This window comes from Uranotaenia lowii, chromosome 2 (genome assembly GCF_029784155.1).
Source record: "Uranotaenia lowii strain MFRU-FL chromosome 2, ASM2978415v1, whole genome shotgun sequence".
Taxonomy (NCBI): domain Eukaryota; kingdom Metazoa; phylum Arthropoda; class Insecta; order Diptera; family Culicidae; genus Uranotaenia; species Uranotaenia lowii.
In genome coordinates, this window is record NC_073692.1 from 277,638,382 (window position 1) to 277,644,381 (window position 6,000).

Below are 6,000 nucleotides of genomic sequence, written 5' to 3' on the forward strand. Positions count from 1 at the left end.
AGTCTATCGCCGCGTTTTCTCTACCCCGGACATCATTTTTGAAGGATTTTTCCTAAGTGTTTTTGCTAAACAAGAGACTTTTTAGTGCTGCAATCTGCAGCCAGTGCTATGTCGGTGGATGGAAATCCACCATGGGGCTCCCAGGTGGATCCCCCTGGTCGTAGCAACCGGAGAACAATGCCCTCCTGGATGGACCGTGACGGAATGCACGGGGACGTCCAGTTCTTGGTTCTAAAACCGACACCCAACGCCAAGCTGCCATCTAATCCATTTATCATCGCCAAGACTATCGACCAAGCTGTTGGCCGAATTGAAGCTGCCAATCCCACCGACGGTGGAACCAGCTACTTACTGAAGGTCCGTAGCCAGGAACAAGCCACCAAACTAATTCGCATCGATCAACTCATCGATGGAACCCCCGTATCTATCATCTCTCACCCAACTCTCAACACCACCCAATGTGTTGTCTCCTGTCGGGAGGCGGCAGGCATGTCAGACAAGGATCTCACCGAGGAGCTGGCGGATCAGGGTATCACCCGAGTCTACCGCTTCTTGAAAAAGTCTAATGGAAAGGATGAACCAACCAACACCATGGTCCTCACCATTAGAGGAACCGTACCCCCAACCCACGTCTTCTTCGGCTACGTCCGAGTTCCCACAAAACCGTACTACCCTCGCCCTATGATGTGCTACAAATGTGGCAAATTTGGCCACACAAAACAGCGTTGCCAACATGCCGAAATGTGCCTTGCTTGTGGTGAACCTGGACCACACCCAGACTGCAAAAAAGATCCCAAATGTCTCAACTGCGGAGGACAACACACTGCCATAAACCGCACTTGCCCGAAGCAGCAGGAAGAGCAATCAATCGTTCGAATCCGTGTTGACCTGGGAATTTCCCAGGGTGCAGCCATAAAAGAATTCCAGTCCCGATGTGCTGCCGCCAGAAATGCCAGCTCAGTTCAACTTCGTCTAGACACAGCCAGACGTGCCACCGTCAACGACGAGAAGGACCGCCGAATCCAACAATTGGAAAAACAAGTCGCTCAACTTACTGCCCTGCTAAACAAACATCAAGAAAGTTCCAGACCAACAACCGATACCGAAGGAGACACATCCGACTCTGATGCAACCATGACATCAGAAACCAGCTCCGCTCCGGCCACGCCCAAACGGAACAGGAGCCGTGGATCATCAGAGGATCGAAGCCCAACATCTGTAGACCTGAAAAAGAAAAAGCCCCTACCAACAAATGGACCCAAATCTGCCAACAACCGGAACTCCCGAAGCAACAACTAGCCCCAGCCATCTTCTCAGATCGGTGAGTAACCAATTTTTAATACCATCTATAAAAATGGCTCCACCCATTGCTACTCAAGTGAACCAATCCCTACACAACAATAATGGCTCCTCAAGTACTACCTCACCGGTCTCAACCAGAACTCCCACACCCAGAAGAAAGATATGTCTTGCTTTACAATGGAACCTACGGGGTTTAAAAGCCCGTATAGCTGAATTGGAACTCCTTACCAAACAATTCTCCCCCATTGTACTTGCCTTACAAGAAACCCTCACCCGCCAAAACCAGATCGCTCATAACCTTATTAACGGCTATAAACTATATTTGAGCTCTAACTATGGGCAAGGATCCGGTATAGCAGTCAGAAATGGGTACCCATACACAACTGTTCCTATCAACTCTCCACTAAACGCAGTTGGCATCCAACTCAAATCCCCCACAAACATCACCATAGTCTCGCTCTATATACCCCCCATGAAACCACTGAATGAATACACCCAAGAACTTGAAGAACTACTGGATCAACTCCCCCAACCAGTCTTAATTTTGGGCGACCTGAATGCTCACTCCATTAGCTGGGGATGCTCCCAAACAAGCAGAAAGGGTGCATTCATCGAAAATTTTTGCTCCACCAACAATTTGTACATCCTGAACAACTCTTCTCCCACACGAATTGACCCCTCAACTGGGAATACCTCTGCCCTGGACTTGAGCTTAGTGTCCTGGAACCTTAGCCCAAAACTCTCCTGGACAGTTCTAGAAGACACTCACGGCAGTGACCACATTCCAATCATTGTATCATTCGAGCACTCTACCCCTCAAGTAGCCACAAGACCTCGGTGGAAATATGAGGACGCCGACTGGGTCGGATACCAATCCGAAATCGAGCTAGCTTTGAAAAGTAGCTCAAACCACACATATGATTCCTTCACCAGACTACTCTTCAACACAGCCTCTTTGTACGTCCCGCGGACCACTGGGGTACCAGGGAAAAAAGCTGTTCCATGGTGGGGCCCAGAAGTTCGAGACTCCATCAAGCTTCGCCGTAAAAAACTCCGAGCACTACGTCGCCTCCCTAATGACCACCCACAAAAGCTTCTCGCTCTTAGAGAGTACAAAGCTGCACGGTCTGTCGCTAAAGCTGCTGTTAGAACCGCTAAAAGAAATAGTTGGAGGGACTTTGTGGAAGAAATCAATCCTGAAACTCCATCCGCCAAAGTTTGGGATAAAATCAAACGCTTGAGTGGCTCCAATCGCACCAGCCGTTTCCATCTGTTGTTGGGTCAACAATACTCTAACGACCCTGCATTGCTTGCTGAATCCTTCTGCACACACTTCTCCTCCGTCTCCTCTGCGGACCCAGGCCTTAGCCCGGGAGCCGCTGTCGACTTTGGCACCACCTCGAACTTCGAATACAACTCCGATTTCACCTTACAAGAACTTGATACCGCCCTTAGTAAGGTCAAAGGACGTTCCGCCGGTCAAGACGAAATTGGTTATCCTCTACTAAAACACCTCCCACTTATCGGCAAAATGTTGTTCCTGAACATACTCAACAATATCTGGGACGTCGGCGAAATCCCAACCCAATGGAAAGAGGGCTTAATCATACCAATTCCCAAACCGCATCAAGACCTTCATCTCATAAACAGCTACCGTCCTATCACCCTTTTGGACTGTGCTGGGAAGATTCTCGAACGCCTGGTTAAACGCCGCCTAGTCTCCTTCCTCGAGTCCAACAATCTTCTCGATACAAGGCAGTTTGGCTTTCGTCCTGGATGCTCTACCGACGACCACCTCACCACATTTGAAAGTCTCATCACTGAAGCCATCGAAAACGGCCAACACGTGGAGTGCCTATGTCTGGACCTCTCTAAAGCCTTTGACCGGGTTTCCCGGCATCAAATTCTGCTCAGACTAAAACAATGGGGTGTTCTGGGCCGAATGGGGCACTTCATCCGCAGCTTCCTGACTGAACGCAAAGCTAGAGTCTACATCGATGGCAAGCTATCATCCTCTCACACTATAGCAAATGGTGTCCCCCAAGGTTCTGTCTTGGCCCCAACGTTGTTTCTTGTTGGGATGCAATCGCTCTTTGATGTAGTTCCAGAAGACGTCAATGTTCTGGCCTACGCCGACGACATTACCCTGATATCCGTGTCTCCCTACTCCGTACTATCCCGAAAGCAACTACAAATAGCCGTGGACAAGGTAGACAACTGGGCACCTTCCATGGGTTTCACCTTCGCTCCCGAAAAGTCAAAGCTAATGCATCTTAGTAGCAGGAAGAAAAAGCTGAACAAACTCCCCCCCCTTACCATGGGCAACAAACTCATCCCCATTGCCCACGCATCCCGCATCCTTGGAGTCCTGGTGGATGACAAACTCAAATTCATCAACCATGCTAACCAAGTTCGAAAATCAGCTTCACCCAAACTCAATATACTTAAAAAGTTATGTAGCGCCCGGGGCGCCGGCTCCCGCTCTTCACTGTTTCGATTCCTTCATGGATGGGTGTTGCCTACTATGCTTCACGGAGTGGGCCTATTTAGTCGAGGCGGTGACCGCATTAATGAAAAACTGGAGCCAATATATAACCAAGCAGTTCGCATGATCGGCGGCGCCTTCAGGAGCAGCCCTATCGTCTCTATTATGGCAGAAAGTGGACAAATCCCTTTTGACTATATTATCGCCAAGAACCTTTCCATTAAAACGATCCGTTGGCTGTCCTACAACCGAAACCCCGAAGTACCTATGGTCCAGCGTACCGAAAACTACCTGCAAAAATACCAAGCATCTATCCCTGTAATATCAACCCGCCCTGAACCTAGACTTCGCAAATTCAATGCTCCTGTCCCAAAAGTCGATCTAAGCTTGCTCTCCGCGGTACGAGCCGGAGGGAGCTCAACTGTTGCTCTGGCCAACTATCACCAACTCGTTAGTCGAAAATACCAGGGCATACCCAAGTTCTTCACCGATGGTTCCAAGTCCACTGATGGCCAGGTTGGATGTGGCATATTCAGCACTACCGACAGTGTGGCCCTCTCTCTACCACCCAAATGCTCCGTCTTCAGCTCTGAAGCTTTCGCCATCCTAAAAGCAGCCCAGGACCTCTGCCCATCTACCGGCGCAGTCATCTTCTCCGACTCTGCAAGCGTGCTGAGAGCTGTCCAGGCAGCCAACACAAAACACCCATGGATCATTGCACTTTCCAACATTGCAGCGACGAAAAAAATTACTCTGTGCTGGATTCCTGGTCACTCCGGGATTCCCGGCAACGAGGCAGCAGATCGATTGGCTCTCAACGGTAGTCAACTGGAACCCCCCAATACGGCCATCCCTCCCTCAGATGCCTCCCACTGGCTTAAAAACCACCTGCTCCTCTCTTGGGCAAACACCTGGAACAACATCACCGAGAACAAGCTGAGGGAGATCAAAAACTGCACCTATGCATGGAACGACCGGAATTCCTTCTTTGAGCGGAGAGCCCTAACCCGAATACGCATAGGACACACAAGATTGACCCATGGCTATCTTATGGGCAAAGAGGACCCTCCCATCTGCCCAGCTTGCAGCGTAGCCATCACCATCAAACATATCCTCACGCAATGCCCTATACACCAGCAAGCCCGCCTGGACTGCGACCTAGCCGACAACCTTCGACAGATCCTGTCGAACGACCCTGAAGAAGAGGAAAAGGTCCTTTCATTTCTCCGGAGCAGCAGCATCTACGAAGAAATATGAACAACATTCGGTCCAACCTATCTGTCCCTACCAAAAACCCATTTCCTTTCCTTTTCCCAAAAAAAAAAAAAAAAAAAATACAAAAAAAAAAATACAAAAAAAAATACAAAAATTTACAAAAAAAAATATTCAAAAAAAAAACAAAAAACTCTAAAGAGAAAAGTACACTAGCCACGGTAGGAGATGGGATGAATCATCCAATAGGATGAAAATCCCTGAAAAAAAAAAAAAAAAAAAAAAAAAAATTCGATTAGTTGCTCACCAACTTTTGAACTAAACACTTGCAAGTTCATCTAGGGCTTCATCGTTTAAGTCAAATTTGTATAGTAAATAACAAATCAAGTTTTTACCGTAATTCTACGTCAACCTTGTGGATGTCTGATATACAACCTCTTCAACTTTTTTCTGTTGCTTTCATAAACAAAAGTTTGCAGTTGACACGTGTCGTACAATTTGTCGACACAGCGCAGTTAATGAAGCTCTGGTTGCTTTTTGGTGTCGTCGCTCCAGTAGATAGTTGGTGCAAATTTGCTGCAACTTCCCGGCTCCTTTTATACCTCGCTCTTCACTCACTCGTTGACTGACTAGACGACGACATGCCAATTAATCATTCTGGTGTTGTTGTTAGTAACAAGGTGGCATTTGTCCTGTCCCGAGAACCTGAGCTTTGCACTCAACAATCCCTGTTCTGTCTGTCCTATTGAAGGTGTGAATATTTGCATATTGCTGAGTTGTTTTTGCGCGACCAACGCCAGATGGAAACTAGACTTACGATGACAAGCTCGAAAGCGCTCAACGAGAGGAAAGTTTCAGTTTTCCGAATGTCACCGATTGATAAATGATGCTGAAATAAATTGGTGTGGTTGCATCTCGATTGTAACATGATAGTAAATTTACTGCATACTGATTACTTGAAGATTGCTTGCTATACAAATTATGTTCATTGTAAAATTTTT